The 17,500-nt window shown below is 39.4% G+C and overlaps 1 protein-coding gene across 4 annotated transcripts in view; it reads right to left on the bottom strand.

Annotated features, from left to right (window-relative positions):
• Window positions 1-17,500, bottom strand: part of LOC133839871 (palmitoyltransferase app) — a 70,865-nt gene that overhangs the window by 28,463 nt on the left and 24,902 nt on the right. For 3 of the 4 annotated variants that reach the window (XM_062271499.1, XM_062271502.1, XM_062271501.1), the window contains exon 3: window positions 15,303-15,343. The exons of the other annotated variant lie outside the window; for it this stretch is intronic. The gene's annotated coding sequence lies outside the window, so the exon portion shown is untranslated. The remainder of the gene's footprint in view (window positions 1-15,302; window positions 15,344-17,500) is intronic. 4 annotated transcript variants of the gene reach the window in all.

Below are 17,500 nucleotides of genomic sequence, written 5' to 3'. Positions count from 1 at the left end.
AATTATTAAAGCTGCAAGTTCAACCTGAACTCGACCTTTACAGCTTGACTAATTGTAAATGCCAATCGAATTCTATTTAAGAAATACCCATAACATAAAAAGCTAATATGCCTTTCGCGTGATCATGATTAATTTACTTTGAGTAGCTACACGTATAGTATTCGCTCTCCCTCTCTCTCTCTCTTTGTGCCCTTTCAACTTTTTGATCTTATGCTAAACACAGCACACATAAATGTAGCAACACAAAAAAACGTTACAAAAGCGAAAGCTACAACTAAAATCTGAGAAATGCTAAAATATGAAAACATATTTGCAACAATTTCGTTGAAACGAACATTTCCTCGCATCCGACAACATGGCGTTCAATTCCGTTAATGTAACACAACACTCACATACCATACACGCTCTCTACACACACATCCTTAGATTTCATTTTTGCTCTTTGTTGTTGTCGTTGTAATCGTTGCCGACGTCGCCGACAATTTCCTCGGTATTGCCATGGTCATCATCGTCGTCGCCATCAGCGTTTGTTTCACGTTTTGTCGCACATTTTATTCCTCTGTTCGTCCAATAGAAGCAAACAAAAGAAACGACAAGCGAGACTGATGAACTAAAGCATACCCTACAAGAAACTTGTCTTTGTTTTTTTTTTAATTTAAAATTTAATACTTTGATTGCTGAGTCTAACTAGTTGACTTCTGCTTAGGTCAAATTTCTTTTTTCGTATACTTATTATTTCCTATGCTTATTTTATAGTTGGACTAATTTATTACTACAAGTCTTTAGTAAACTTATGTATCGCCAAGCTCTCTTTCGTTTTTACTCTAATATATATTACAATTGTATAGAACAACTATTAAAATAACGATGCTAAATGACAATACACACTTCTTTGTGCTTTTCAATACAGATAAAAGTGAGTCAAACTTTTTCGTACTGAATTTATACAGAGTATAAAGTTTGCACCCATTTTCATTAGCATTTTTTTCAATTTAATTATGCGCCACCATTTTAATTAAGAGAACACACATTTTTGCGAATATTATTACAAGCAAAACAAAGATTCTCATCACGCTCCACCTCGATAATCCCGCGAGGGTATAAAGAAAAGGAAAACTAAAGCTGCCAGCGTCGTAAAATAGCGAATTTTATACATTGTTTGTGTCGCGTTCGAGAGTGAATGTTGTGTGTAGTGTGAGTGTGTGTGTGCAGAATGTGTGTGTAGACTGTGTGTGTTTGCTGGTATCTGTTGTTAATCTTTGCACATTGTTTTGCTTTAATTTCTAAATTCCTGTCCATTTGGCAGCTGATGCCAACTTTTGTTTGTCCATTTGCCGTCGCATCGCATCGCATCGCTTCGATTTCAGTTTCATTTTGTTTCATTTGCTGTGTGCTCGAAAAACTATTCAACTATTTCTGCTGATGAACTGTTGTTTTTTGTGTGCTTGCAAGGGAGAGTAAGGAGAACTAAGTTGAGCTCGCTTTTGGCTCGCCTCGGATTTCTATTTGCAAATCTCCATGATGTCCACAAATGATGCCCATTGAAGCGCACTAAATTAAATGCCATTTGCCGTTTGCTTTCCGTTGTTTCTGCCAACTTTGCATAATTGCGGTCCAGTTTCTTATCATAGCCACCGTTAATTTAGCTGCCACACTGTCAACGTTTTGTGCTTCCAGAGAGTGAAATTATTTTGTGGTTTTCCATCTGACAGACTCGAAACACAAATGGAATTCACCAGAAATGCTTTGAATTAATGCAAGCCAAACAAACTGAGAATCTATCTTCTTTCACAAACCAATTAAGAGTCAGGCGAAGAAACTAATATGGATTATGTGGTTGTATGGCAAAAAGTTTGTTGTGATTCCATTAATTGATTCACAGATAATTTGATCAATTAATAGTTTTATGATGCTTGCTGCTGTTTGCTTTATTGTCGGAAAAACTAAAGCAATTAAGAGATGTGCGAGTTTCGAAAAAAGCATAAACTAAAGTTTGCCTTTTAATTGCAGTTTTCACAAGACTTCAACTTGGAATTAAATAGCGTGAAATTATATATTAGTATTTTAACTTATTTTCCTAATGTCTCTCTTCAGCCTAAACGTTTCTTTATTTGGTAAGAGTTATTAAACTAAATTAAAAAAAACTTTTGTTGAATACTTTCTAAGCACTTTATTTGTTCAATTGTCTATATAGCAATGGATTCCATTAGTATTTCAATTTATTTTCTAAATGTCTCTCTTAAGACTTGCCTAACTGCTGCGTTAAGTAAATATGAACATAAATACAAATAAATGCTCCTCAATCTCAATAAATATAATAAAAGATACCTAGCAAATGCCATTAACCTGCGCTGTTTGCTTTGACATTACATAAGATAAACAAACACATATGTTTGTGCTTTGTTATACTCGCTACACTGAACACTCTTAAAAGCTGTTTTCCTTTTGCACAATAGATAACATTTCATATTGTTTAATCGGCTGCTAACGCCCCAACATACTTTTGATTTACTTACTAAATCGAATCGCAAAAGATTCGCCTGCCATTCACATTCACATTCACATTCGCACACACACACAAACACACACTCAATTGCCTGTGGCTCAATAACTATTATGTGCAAATGTGTATCGAGCTGATGGCTATTTGTTTATCTTATGTTTTTTGTTGGTCGGTCGGTCTCTTGGATGGAAACACGCCTTCCCACTCAAAAAACGTCTTGAGATTTTTACAAACGACTTGTTTTTGGCCGTTACACTCTGGATTATTGCTTCTAACAGCTTTTATTTATCATCGATTTTGGCATCGTTTTGATCATCGTCGTCCATTTGCTATTCATTTTCATGCTTCAATGCTCGACCTTACTTTCAATTTCACACGATATCTCGTCTCGTTTTTTTCGATTTTTGGTCAAATTTTGAATTATGATTCAATTAAATTTCAATCAGAAATCAATGAATTTCCAATATACAGGAGAGTGTGCGTGTGTGTTTGTGTGCTTGTCGCATGTGGCACAAAATTGGTGCTGTAATCAAAAACTTTGTTTTACATGCAACTGCAGCAGTGGCAAAGGCAACGGCAATGGCAACGTTCAGCCCCAAAAACTATGCAATGGCAAAATTGCAAAAATCAAAATTGCAAAGCTATGTAATAGTCGGGTGTGTGTGTGTTTGTGTGTGTGACACAAATTGAGCACGACACGAAAAACTGCCAAACATTTCAATAAAGTTGCGCAGCAGCGACGTCGACTGCGCTTCCTCTAAGATTGCCAAACGCAGATTGTTTAGAAATTTAGTTTTATGAGCAGCGCAGCGTCGCATCGTGTCGTCTGCCCCTGATGCATGGCAGACTGACACAAACATGTGTTAGCGCTGCGACAAGACAAGGCGCATATAAAAGGCGAGGAGAGTGGAGAGAGGGGAGACGGTGGCCAGCGGGGGCATTATGAGGAGGCAGCAGCAGAGGCAGAGCGCCATTTGTCAACCGTCGGCTAGCATGCAGATTTCTACGCTTGTTTGTCTGCCAGCTAGCTTGTTTGTTTGCCAGTTGGGTATGAGTGCAGCTTGTGGGTACTCATACTCGCACTCACACTCATACTCATACTCGTGTATTCATACTCACTGCCACAATGGACCCAGCGTCAGTCTTTTGTTCTGCAACTTGTTGTTGTCGCTGACAGGCTTTGTTTGAGTTTTGAGTTTATATTTTTGCTTGCTGCTTGCAGAATTATAGCTGGCCAAGCAAAACTAAATTTAAGCCACTAACGAACGAGCGAACGATGTGTGTGTGTGTTCGTGTTCGACTTTGCCTGCTGGCCATTTGCCTGATTAAAGCAGCAACTAAAAGGCAGGTCATGATTAACGGCAATAACGTTCGCCCATTTTGGCCTAAACGCGCCAAGAGTGCGCCACTCACGTTTAACCAATTTCGGCACGCGCCGCAGTCAACACGCACAGCAAAAAACGAGTGAGTGGGGAATTTAGGAGAGAAACCGAGGGAGAGAGAGAAAACATCATGAGCTAGGAGAATCCTTCTCGCTTTTTATGGCAATGGGTTTTTGTTGTTGTTGCTGGGACTGAAGCTGATGCTGCTGCTTTTTGCTCGAACATTTGCGCAATAAAATTGTAAAACAAAGTGCCAACACTCAAAAATCTATTGTGCCCGCCACACAAAAATAGGCAAAAAACAAAAAGAAATAAATAGCGCAAGCACAAAAAAAGCAGCGTAAGAATTGTAAACAGCAAAAACTGGGATTTGAGGGGACTTTTGCCACATTGCGTTGTTTGTTGTTGGCGTCTTTTTTTATGTGCGCATCATCAAAGAGGACTCGAAATCAACGACATGAATGAAGAAACGACGCCCTTACTTTAACACCCTGAATAATACCCCACATAAGCATTGTTTATGCGTTCAAAATACCCCATCAACTATTTGCACTTGTCAACGAATGTCCTCTTTAAGTAACATTCCTTAGTAATAGATAACATTTCAGTTAATTATGTATTCCAAGCAGAAAAACTACTTAGTTCTAACTATGATTGTTTGGTAATGCAGAACTTATTACAATTTTTCGTTGCTCTTGAATACTAAACAGCTTAATTTATTTAGTTATGGTCTGCCTCAAGAATAATATGAGTTTGAAACTCAAATTATTGAAACTAATAACAAAGTTCCTAATAGTTAATGTATAAAAACAGAAAGTGGTTAATATTCCTTTGGAAAGAAGAAAAACTCTAAGAAAATGGGTAATGTATTTATTTGTCTCTCTTTTCTATAAGAAAATAAATAAACTGCGGTTTGTGTAGATGGCTATTTAATTCAAAATTTAAATAATATAATACATACCATAGTATATAAAATATTAATATATTTAAGAAGGAAAGTCTCCTTCATACATATATATAGAAATGTGTTTTAAAAAAGTTTTCTTTATAATTAGCTTTAACCAGTGTTTGACATGTGTATTGACTATGCTTAACTTCAGCTTTGTTATTCCTTTATAAAGTTAATTAATTTTACACTCTACAATGTTGTCTAGCAAGTATCCAAGCTTGAATTAAGATTTTGCTACAAGACAATATTAAATGCGAGAATATTTTAATTTACACCATCACGTTATTCGATAGTTGAATCACAACATCGGTCAATTTGCTGAATAAGATAGTTCCTTAATATCTAATCAGTAAACTAGATCGTTTTTTCGACTTTGTTTCCAAGATTTTGTATTGATCCAGTTCGTTTTCGATCTCATTTATTTGGTTTTTTTTTCTTGTATTGATAATTTTTAAGTCGCTTTGCTTTGTCTTAGGATTACTTCTGTTTTTATAACAAATATTCAGAACTAACAAAGGATCAAAAGTGAACAACTGAACAACAAAGACTAGGGAACCAAAAAGAATTCCTTAACTTTCGTATATTATAATTTTTGTTTGTTCTCTCATTTATGAACAATCCAACTAAGCACCAAATAATGCATGAATATTAACATTAGTTAACATTTTGAGAAGTTTAGCGAAAGTTTGAATATCTTTTCAAGCAAAGTTGTCAAGAGTATCTCGTAGTCGCACAGTAGATTTTTTTGGCGTGGTTTGGCGTTGATTGCTGCAGTTGTTATGGAGGTGTCGAAGAGGTTGAGCCCCGTGTTCAGCCACTTCGTTAAACTCATGAAAATCATTTAACAGCAGCATGCACCACTCACGTTAAAAGTGAGTGACGAACGAACGGATGTGAGAAGCAAACGAACAAGGAGGAGGAGCAGGAGCAGAAGCAGGAGTGTGAGTGGAAGTTGGAGCAGAGGTCTTTTGCATCTTTGGTAAAGGCTAAAAAGGTGCGCACCGCAAGGTCGTCGAGAGCAGAAGCTGGCGGAGCTTAAAGAGCAAATTGATTTAGCGCGTGCAAGCGGAAACAGCTGTAGACGATGAGGTGACGTTGACGTAAGGCACAAACAGGAGCAGATTGCGATGAGGAGAAGGAGATGCAGGCCAGGAGATGAAGTTTACGTTTATGTTCCGGTTATATCGTGCCCAGATGTAAAGCCTTTTAGGGCAACGGCAACGTCAGCGGCAGCGACGCGTTGGACGAGGGCAATGAAATGAGATTAATGCAAAACAGCAACCAACAGATGCCCGTAAAAAGAGCAAACAGTGGAATGGATGGGAGCACGTGGTAAATACAAACCAGCGCGCTGACTGCGACGCATTTCCCACTGCATATCCTTACAGAGCTCTTTTTCCTTTTTGGTTTTTCCTTTTTTTGTGAAGCAGCGGGAAGGGCGGGAGGTCTCGACTTGCTGGCATGGAAAATGCAATTTATTATGCAAAATGAAAAACACTCGAAGTAAGGCGACAGCAAGGACCGACGACAGACGACGGATGGAAGAAGGAGGACAATCCGCAGACAGAGACCGACATGGTGTCATCGGGAAGTCAGACAAGAAGAGAGCGCAGCGCGGCGCGGCGCACAATGCGCGTTATTATAGCGCCAACAATAACAGCAACTGGCGGATATAAACATAATTCAATTTTTATTTAATTCTGTACAACAAACACAATAAATTCTGCTCGACTTGCTGCATGCTGCACGTTCGCTCGCTCTTTACCCCCCTTTGGAGTCTAGCCAAACTGTCGCTGTCGTGCACTTTGGAAGCCAATCGAGCTAAATTTCGCCAGAGGAAAAAAAGAGATACTCGCAATAGTTCACAAAAACTCGAACAACCTGCGTAAATGTCAACTGTTGACTCATTTGAGTGCTGACGCTTCAAATGACTTTGGCCAAGCGATGCGGGTGACTAGCTTCCAGTCGTCACAGCTTTTGTGGTTAAAGCCACTTTGGTGACATTCTGGCCACAGCTAATTCGAGTTCAAGCACAATGATAATAGATATTATCGCTTTGCGAGAATACCTTTAAACAGAGCTTAACGGCAACTCTGCTTAAGTCGCAAAGTAAACAGGATTTGGCGAAGCCACGCCATTATCGTTTGAATGCATATTAATGAGCTTCGTCCTGTGCTCCGGCTTAATCACGTTCCATCCCGGAAAAAGGCTGCCTGCCTGCCAGGTCTGGGTCAATAGGGCAAAAAGTCGAAGCCTTCCACTAATTGTCAACCCAAATCAAAGACGCCCTTAACTTCCCTGAGGACGCAAATTATATAAAATATTTACACGTCAAGTGTCACAAGTCTCTGTCTAAATATATGTATATGGCAGAAAAGAAAAGGAAATAACAAAAAAGGCAGCTAAAAAACGACGCAAATTGTTTATTTTTAGCACGTTTATAAGCCATCCGAAAAGGTTAAGTCAGCGTCGCCATTGACCCAACCCTCAAAGCTCATGAATATGACGGGTCCTTCTTTTTCTCTGTTGTTTTGTTGGATTAGGTCACACTTTACATAATTAATTGTAATTACACGCAGAGAGAAAAGAAACAACGCAAAAACATCACGAAATGAAAGCGAGCAACACAAACTGCCTTGGGATAGTCGAGGAAAATCCTATTTTAATGTTAGTTGAATCAGGCGGAATTTGTTGCAACTTGATTGATGAAACGTCAAGTCATTCTATTTGTTTCTGTCACTTTTGGCTGATATTTGCAATATGTTTATTAAACACAATAGGAAATTGAATGGACTAAATGGGGATGAATGACAAAGTCAGCTGCTTTAACTTATAGCAAGTGATGCTATTTGATTAACATGATTGATTATTTATTGACGGCTTTCTGAAATTAGTTTTTATTCAAACATGTAAGAAAGATGCTCGCTACACAAAGCAAAACTGTGTGGTAGCAACGTAAAAATATACCAAAACTAAGTATCTAAATAATTCTAAATATAGTGCGTAAAATCGCAAAAACATATTAAACTAATTACCGAAATGAAAATTCAAACTATGCGAGATTATCTTCCAAGCAATATAAGATTACCTACTTCATAAAATTCATAGATTTTCTTCTTTGAGGTCACTACATGAAGATATAGTAAATGCATAATTTTTAACTTTTTACCAACTTCCTATCACATGGCTTTAATAACAAACTTTACTGAAATTAAATATTTCTACCTTGATCAACTTATTTACTGCACACATTAGTTATTTCAGTTTTGGTCAACATTTTTCAAGTCAAGTTTCTAAACATTCTCATGGCACATAACAAAACCCTTTTACATGAAGCGACAAATAAAATGTCACGTCCATCATGTGTCAGAAAGTTGTAACAACTCTTTTGCCAAACAGTTTAAATACTTGTCACAGTCACTTTAAGCTGCAACCCCGTAATCAGAACACAATTTAGATGGCAATCAAGCGAACCGTGCTTGGCCTTTACTTTCAGTTGGAGTGTGTTTGGAAATATACCAAAATGCTCCGACGATGAAATTCGAGTTCAAAGGCAAAGGCGAAAGTTATTTATGCGTAAACACGCGCACTTTGACATGAAAGTTGAAGCCGAGAGAGCCGAGAGTTGAATGTCAACAACGCGAATGCGGTCGAAATTAAATATTTGGTTTTTCGCAGGCATGCAGAATCAGGCCTAAATGTGCTAAACGTACACACACAGAGTTATGCAGGCCAGGCCAGACCAAGGTCCGGGGAGAAGAAGGGCAAAACGTCTAAATAAATTGGTGTCATTTTAAAAATTTCCCAAAGGTGGCATGTTTAACTTGACCCGACCGACGAGCGACGAGCAAGAACGTGGACAACAATGGGGTCGTCAGCTGTGTGCCGGGCTTAAGCTGAAAATCAAACCATTTGTTAGGGACAGGCAGCAGACATGACAACGCTGCATGTATTACTCACACGCACACACACACACGAAGTTTCTGTGCTTGTGTGTGTGTGACGCATGGCTGCAATTCTGTTGCGACTCCTTTAACCGCAATGTACGAGGAGCAGGATAATATTTCAAGAATGATTTCTTATATGGCTTACAGAAGCACCCAAAAAGCGACCCGACGAACAAAGCCACCCACCGACCGATCCACATTGACCCTCAAGAGCGCAGTGCAGTCGCAGTCGATGTCGCCGGTCGAACGTTCGCCCTTCGTTGACACTGGGCTCTGGGTCAAAGCGAAAGTGGCACATTTTGGGTTGAAAATTTGTGCACTATCTAGGTTACTGTGACAGCATCGTCGTCGTGGATGTTGTTGTTATTGTTTTTGTTGTCATAGTTTTCCCTCGAGTTGTTGTTATTATTATTGTTTTTGTTTGTGCTTTGGTTGTGCAGCCTGGCCTACAGCACACACACACACACACATTCATACACACTCTCGCCAAGAGCCAAATAAACATTTTCTGGGCTCTCGGACTCACGTGCCACGTGCCACGTGGTTGAACTTGTGCGCCATTTTTATTGCCGCTGCCTGCGCCATTGTTTTGCCTGTCTACGTTCGCTCTCTCTTTCTCTCTCACTCTCTCGCTTTCTCTTTCTAACGCTCTCCCATATGCTATTTGTTGTTTTTGTGTTGATGTTTTTGCTTCCACAAGATTTCAGTGCAGTTTATCTGTTTACTTGCCGCCAGCTTCCCTCTGCTATATACTTTCACTCTTCAGTTCTCCCATTTGCTAGTCCTGGTCCTTGTTCTTCTACGACGCGAGTTTTTGTTTATCCAAGTGCTTAAACTCTTTGCGCACTTTTCGGGTGGGTTTTGTGCTGGCTGCAGAAACTTTAAAATAAACTTGCCCGAAACTTTCTAAACCAATTAATTGCAATTTCATGCGTAATTAATTTGAGCTGCATAACGTGTTGGCAAGTTTTAGTTTTCCACAGCTTTCCATTGGCCACGAGGGGCAATAAATGGAAATTAAGCAGCCAAGATAAATAGTACAATGTTTTCTTCAGCAAAATCTCTGCAAGCAGCTATGGCTACCAGCTATGCAAGCCACAAAACAACTTCCATCACGGCTAAGTTTTTCCTGTAGCCTTCCCAAAAAAGTATTCTAGTATTACTTAAAATTGTTTTGACAACCAAGACAAGACAAAGCAACTAACAATATACCAAGCCATATGGATTTTATAAAAATAAACTGCAAATGGAAAATAAAATTTAATTGGTGCAGTTCAGAAGGATTAAAGTTCTTATTATATAACAAAAAAGTTTAGTAACTATATTATAATTATATTTTTTATATTTTATACTAAACTTTGCTAAATAGTAAATATTATCAGTTATATTGATATTCTAAAGTATGGAATATTCACTTGAAAAGCGTTATGAGGATTTCTGATCCTGAGAAAAACAGCGGAATGTAAATATATAAATGACTCGTTTTTTAATCTGAAATTGAATTAAATTCCTTGTGACTTCCCCTAATCAAATAATTTGGATTTTGCCAATTTTCAGAGGTCTGCGCTTCACAAATATTTCAAATTACATCTATGAGTATTTCACGTTCAATTGATTATGCTATTTCATATGCCAAAGAACATTCAATCAATTCAAGTAGAAGCAAATTGTTTGCCCTTTTCAAAACTATTCATTGAGCAACAGCTTCAAAACGTTAACAAATAAGCTAGGGCAAGTTAGCTTTTGCTTTGCCCCCAATAAGTATGCTACAAAATTTATTGATTTGAGTGCAAAATGCACAACCAATTTGTCCGCTTTAAGAGACAGAGAGAGAGAGAGTCCTTTAATATGCAGTCTAGGATGTGCACATTGAAAAAGCGAAAGTCGAATGTCAGCGCAATCGAGAAATGAAGTCATGTCCATGTCGTGGGCAGCTGCCGCTGACCGGAAAGCGGCTTATAAATTGGGTCATTTGCCAATAGCCGAGTAAGCCACTTGCACTTTTAATAGCAGGTCGTCCCCGAAAAACCAAAGAGACTACGTGCCACTTCCTGCTGCCCCGTCCCAGCCATAATAATTTTAACCTTATAAATTGAGCAAGCATTGCCAGGCGGCAGCTTGTTCGCCACAATTTTGCAAACTTGCGTGCAACCAGAAGAGACAGCGACAGTCACCAGAAGTGTGGGCAAGAAAAAGGACAAAGTGGGAGAGGGAGATGGAAAGTGAAAGTGAAAGGACAGTAGACGGACGAACGGACGACACCCGCACGTCCGCAGTGCAACCCACAAGAAGCAAAACTGACAAAGTAGCAGCCCGACCACTTCCTTTTGTTTAAGCTCTGCCTGTGACACTGGCCCTCGTTTGCGGCAAGTGCTTTACCATATAATGGCGATGCCACATACAAACATACACACACACACACATACCTACTCTATACATATGCAACTTGCATATGTTGCAACCCCTCTGCGTTTTCAATTCCTGCTGCAATCGTTGCGGCTCGTTATAAATTGACCGCATTATTTTGCTCAATTTAACTCGAGTTTGTGGCAAAGTTTTCAACTTAATATCTCATAAGTGCTGAGTGTGCATATCGAACAGTGCCTCCCCTCCCTCAATTGCTTACCCTCCCCTCCCTCTATACATCGCCAGTTTAGCCCACATATGTTCTACACTCCTTTTTGGCGTTTATCTCACTCACACACGCTCATTTCCGTCGTTTTCTACCAGTTGTAATATTAACAGGGTCGTCCTCCTCATCTCCTCCCCTTCTACACCCTTCAGTGGCCTTCACCATTTACCGTTTTGCCGTTTTCCGTTCGGTTTTTCGCTTTCGTTTGGCATAATTTTTTTTATTAGGTCATGCCGCGGCAGCCATTGAAATAGCAGCGACGTCGACAGCGCTGCAACTGCATACCTTCTGTCACTCTCACTCTCGGCATTTTTTGCTGCATACTTTTGGGCTGACTATTAAAATTTTTATGCATTTCTACCCAAAAAATAAACAAAATTGCAATTTCAATTTTATAATTTTAATAGCCTCACAGTAAGGTCTTTAGGCACCCAGCAGCTTGTGAAAAGCGTGCAAAAGGGTTAATAGTGAATATAAATGGTTATATGGACTTAAAGTACTAATAAAATTTAAAATACGTGAGATTAATTCTGTACCAGAATTATCCTTTAAATTACAGCTGCTTTTACAAAGTTGAAATTGAGCAGTTGGTATTGGTTATCCTGCATTTAATTTACTAGTTTTGGAGTCTCTTAAGTGCTGAACCATAATCAATTGCAGTTTTCCCAATTCAACAATTGCTTCAAAAGTTTTTGGTAAACAAGCAGTGGATAAAAACGAAAAGTTTTAAAAGAGACAAAAGTTATTTCTTAAGAGAGAAAAGCATTTAAACAAGGAAAAAAACAAAGCTCTTAAGAACCAATAATCGTCAACTGTATATTGTTTTTAATTGAAATTTGATGTTTATTCTTTCTATCACAAAGTATTTGAAATAACTTTGATTCAACAGCAGTTCATTTACCTTGTTAGAGTCTGAATTATGATGACTGCGAATTTATTAAAAAAATATGCCAAAGAATATTCACGTTTAACTTAATGATGGTTTAAGCATAAAGAACAACAAAGTCGCATTCGTAATTACATTTCGAGTGTGCTTCATTTTTTTGAATAGAAAGGGCCCGAAACTCATTAAAAGAAATGTATACCGACAAATAAAAACAAAAAAATGTAGAAGAAGAAAGAGGAGAAAAAAATGAAAATGATAATTTAGAACACTTCAAGCTTTGCCCATTAATACAGGAAAACAGAGACAGCGTGCAACGCTGCTGGAAGGTTGGAGGTTGGCGCTCGTTGCTGTCAGTTGCCTGACCTGAGAACTTGCTGCGACGACCTAACTAAACATTCAGCGAATTTTTTAGCAGGTCAGTCGAGTGTGCAGCCCAGCGAATGGGTCCAAGTATCGCAACAACACTGTCGAGGACAGCAGCAGGAGGACAGCAAATCAATGCGGGGCTATGGCTTCAACCTGTGGCACGTAGTTCATGTTGCCAGCGTTGGCTCCTGTCACTACCTTTGTTTATTTACCCAGCAACTTGAGCAAATTAAATGAGCGCCCAAGTGTCACGTTGCAGCATTTTTCAAACAGTTCCCCTTCACGAAGTACGACAAATCAAGTAAAGTCAAGACGAGACTTGGCCAAAAAAAGCCAAGTAACCAGGCAATCTTCTGTAGCCTGCAGGAAGAACAAGCCAGCTAGCTTAATGTAAATACAGTCTGTATTATCCTTGGCATGAATCCCGAGCTAAATTGCTAGCTGCAAGTAACTGAACATAACTAACAGAAGAAGGAGTGCATGTTGTACTTGGGCTCTTTTTTTTACCAAGCAAGTAATTTTTCATATTTTTTGTTGCCTTTGCTTTGTTGGCCAGATAATGAAAATGCGAGTCAAAGGAGAGCGACCAAAAGTTTTTAATATAATTTGGAATTAACTAAAGTGGCAGCTGCGCTTTGTGAGTCAAAGTTGTTGGAGTTGTAGCTGTAGTTGTTGTGGCGCTTTCTTTATTGCTGCTCTCAGTGCTCGCCCCCGAGTTGATAGCGGCGGTTGTGTTGCGTATACGCAGCGTGGCTTTTGGCTAAAAGTTTGCCCTATATTTGCAAAATAGTAGTGAGCATAGTGAGAATATATAGAGAGGCATATACGAGTTGTTCCATGCGGCCACTTCACAACTCGCTCGCAACTCGAGTTCATAAAACTTTGATACACAGTGTCACACTGACTAACTAAGTCTATAAATACTCGGGGAAATGGGATTTTCCGGAGAACATAAGCACACTTCCTCCTCTCTTCGCTCTTTCCCGGTTTGGAGCGGATCGGGGCCAATGCAAATCAACTTGCCAACAGTCGGACATATCGCATCGATAACAATTTCCATTCTCTGATAAACTGCAGTCACATTGTGTGTGCGAGTGTGTTGTGTGTTGAGTGTGTGTTTTACTGTGTGTGAGTGTCAGTTACTGTCAGTTTTGGGTTTGCTGCTTGCCTCTGTCTTTCTGCCGCACCGTTGTCAGAGCAAACTTTCGACTTATCTCTTAAGCCGCATAACTTTGCATAAATATGAAGCTATTCAGCAAAACTACCACAAAGCTTCAACAAGACCCAACAGCAGCAGCAGCAGCCGAAGCAGCAGCATAAAAACATTACAAAACTGCCCTTAGACCGCCAACTGTTTTCATGTCAACAGCATCAGCAACAACAACGACAACCAAACTATTGTGTTTTGCTGGTATGGGGAAAAAACGGGAGGAAATCTTATTATATTTATTATATTAAAAACAACAAGGCAAACACAAAACTAGTCAACTTTTCCGATGACGGCACTACTTTAAGAGATTTGCATAAATTTCCAAAATAAACAATATACGAAAGTCTCAGGACTTCGGGACTTCTGGACTCCAACTCCTGCATGTTCTCGACCAAAAGTCATTCATTTCAACTGTCAACTGGCGGGCAAACAAAAAATGGCAGGATTCCCAGCGACTTTGCTCTCTGTATATGAATTTATACATTTAATATATGATTATTACTATGAACTTTTATATGAATATATGTATATGTGTACATACATACATATATGTCACATATACTTTCGATGCCATTGTTGACAACCACAACCACGAGGACATCAAGGAGTTATCGATAATTCAGCAAAAACACAGACACTAACAATATTGTTGTCGTCGGCTGCAGCTGGCGTTTGGTATAGCGAATGTTGTTGTTTTCGCAAGAGTCACACAAACACACACAGAGAAACATACTCGCCGCACACACACACACATGTTCGCCAAATACTTCATTTTATCTGACAGACGCGCGGCGACATCGCGTAACGTCCCCGCCACATCGCAGTAAATGAGAACAGCAGCGGAGTTCAGTTAAGTTGAGTTCAGTTGAGATGAGTGCTTGTCACAGGATTGGGGCAGTCAATCTGCCAGCCTCTGTTCCTTCCCCTCTCTCCTCGCTTCCCTCTCTGCCATTATGCCCCATAGCCGATGCTCTGCGGTTGACATGAAAGCTGTCTGAGCGTTGTGTTTATCCCGGGTCGGCGGTTATTGGGGGTTATTGCCCGCCAAGCTTGACTGACTGGATACCATCAGCCGCACACACACACACACACACACATAGTCGAACACTTGAACACACACTCTCATACATAAACTCAGTGGGCCACTCACATGTCGTAGGTCAAACAAAATGTTTGTTGATGGTGTTGACGCTTGGTTATGGATTTATGACACTTTGGTCATTGCGGTTGTCAGTTTTCGTTAAAAGTTCCAGCCAACCAGCTACCAACTTTACGACTTAGCCTGTTTCAATCTTTGCCACCCGCTTCCCACACCTTTTTGGGTTTTTTTTTTTTTGAGCAACTGCTTGACATGTAGAGCTTGTCAAATTCGACACGCTTTAGCTATAAATGAGAGGGAGAGTGTAATGTTGGGGAGGGTTATTTACCTTTTGTCGTCGTTTGCCGTTTTCCGTTTTTGCTCGTTGAACTGCAAATAGAGACAAGCAGAAATCAGATTATTAATAGTCAGAACGTGACATACGCACAGAAATCTATGCACTAACACACACACTCACACATGCACAGATGGCGCCATCATTTATCATAGGGAGAAAAATTTTTGTCAACAGAACTTTGCGCGTATTTCCGTTGAAATGTTGGCTATTAATTCACTGGCCATAACAAGCGGAAGCAAACACACGCACACACACACACACGCAGTCGCTCACATTCGTAACAACGTCGTGTTCGTAGTGGCCATTAATAATGCAACAGCTGGGGCAAACGCTTGTCAATATTAACTAAAACCAATTATGCAGCAATTGAAAAACTATTAAATTACGTATACGCCATGTGGGCAGACAACGATGAAACGACATCAGACGAATAGTCAGACACACAAACTTGCACATTGCAAATGCAATTAAATCAAAAATAAGTACATTTATCCGCATCCTGTTAACACACACACTCGCACACACACACTCATAATTGGGAATTTGACTCTTGGCTAGCAGCATAAATTTTATTTTACAATTTTTTTTTTTGCCAGTTTCGTTTTTCGTTTTTGCTGGTTTAATGCAATTTTCATATGCATGAAAGCGGCCAAAGAGAAGAAATCAGCGCAAATTCAATGAACTCGAAATGGAATCGGGGAAAATTCGCAAAACGAGCTACCAAACTGACTAACTGACTGACTGACGAAATGTTTGACTGACCGACTCTGACTGTGTGTGGCTCTCGATTTCAATATATACAATAATACTATATGTGGAATGCAGCACAAGAGCCACAACAGCAACTGCAGCTGCTGCTTCAGTAGTGTCCTTATGTGTGCCGCGGTTATGCAGAATTCGGCCGCTGGCTGAATCTCTGAATCTCTTGCCTGTCCTGGCCGCGTGTTTACAACGCAAATATTTACACTGCAGGCATAAAAACTGCATAAATGTGATTATATTTTCATTGGGTTTTACACTCGCGTCGAGACACACACAGACAGACAACGGACGACTGACCGAGTCCATGTAATTCGATTGCGATTTCAATTAGCGTAAAATTCACTGCAAAACCATCGACAACAGAGGATAAAAGACTCAGCGAAAAAAAAAAAACATAAACAGATGAAAAGACAAGACACCGATAACTGCAATGTAATCTATTTAATGAGATGATGCTGGATAATAACATTAGTTGATGGAATAACGTATGAAGAGAATGCAACAAAAAGAAAAACAAAACGTGGCATTTGAGAAGTTCTGTTTAGCAATGTTTATTTCGAAATTTAAACAAACAAATTTTTAACTACAAAAGCAAAGTTTGTGTATACATTACGATGGAAGTTGGACTCTGCATAAATGAGTTTTTGTTTTTCGAGTCAAACTTAAATTGCTAGAATTTCATGAATTTATTATAACCAAGATACTTCTCTCTCGTTATGAAATGGTTGATATTAAAAATAAAGTAATTGATTATATGCACTGGATTTATGTACAAGTATATTTGCTGCACGAGTATTAGCCGGGATTCATTTGAGTGGCTGTCATAAGCCTGTGAGCATGCAACAATAAGCACGTTAATTGCCATTTTATTGGTTTTCCCCCATTTAAAACGACATTTGTTTATAAGCCGCACACGGAAGAGCAGACAAAAGCACAATACAAGTACTTATAGGATCATTACAAATTGATGCTTCCTGCCGAGTAGACAGGAGACAGAAAGAGCACCCTCTGCCGCCTGAGGAAGACAGTTTTGATGGCAATTGTGTTGCAGTCAGAAAGACGATAACTAAAGGTAGAAGAGAGCAGAGAGAGAGAGGAAGAAGCGTTGGCGTAACTTGTTCTGTCGCCATCGTCGTCAGAATGCCATCCACTGCGCTTCACTGCAAATCCACTATTGTAAATGTTATCTCTGCAAACATTTGACAATCAGAAATGCTCAAGCCATTGTTTAAAGTAAAAATCGAGCAGCACACAGCAGCAGCATCATCAGCAGCAGCCTTAGACGATAGCATCTCCAGGCAACGGACAAACAATGTGCACTTCACAGTGGTCCTCAATTACACATACATTTTTGGGGGGGTCGAAGTTGACACAGATATTTGCAATAGAAAGTCGACAGAACTTGAGCTAGTTTGCAATTTGAGTCG

The sequence above is a fragment of the Drosophila sulfurigaster genome, chromosome 3 (genome assembly GCF_023558435.1).
Source record: "Drosophila sulfurigaster albostrigata strain 15112-1811.04 chromosome 3, ASM2355843v2, whole genome shotgun sequence".
NCBI classification, from domain to species: domain Eukaryota; kingdom Metazoa; phylum Arthropoda; class Insecta; order Diptera; family Drosophilidae; genus Drosophila; species Drosophila sulfurigaster.
The sequence above is the reverse complement of the archived record's forward strand: the minus strand, read 5'-3'. Positions and strand labels throughout refer to the sequence as shown.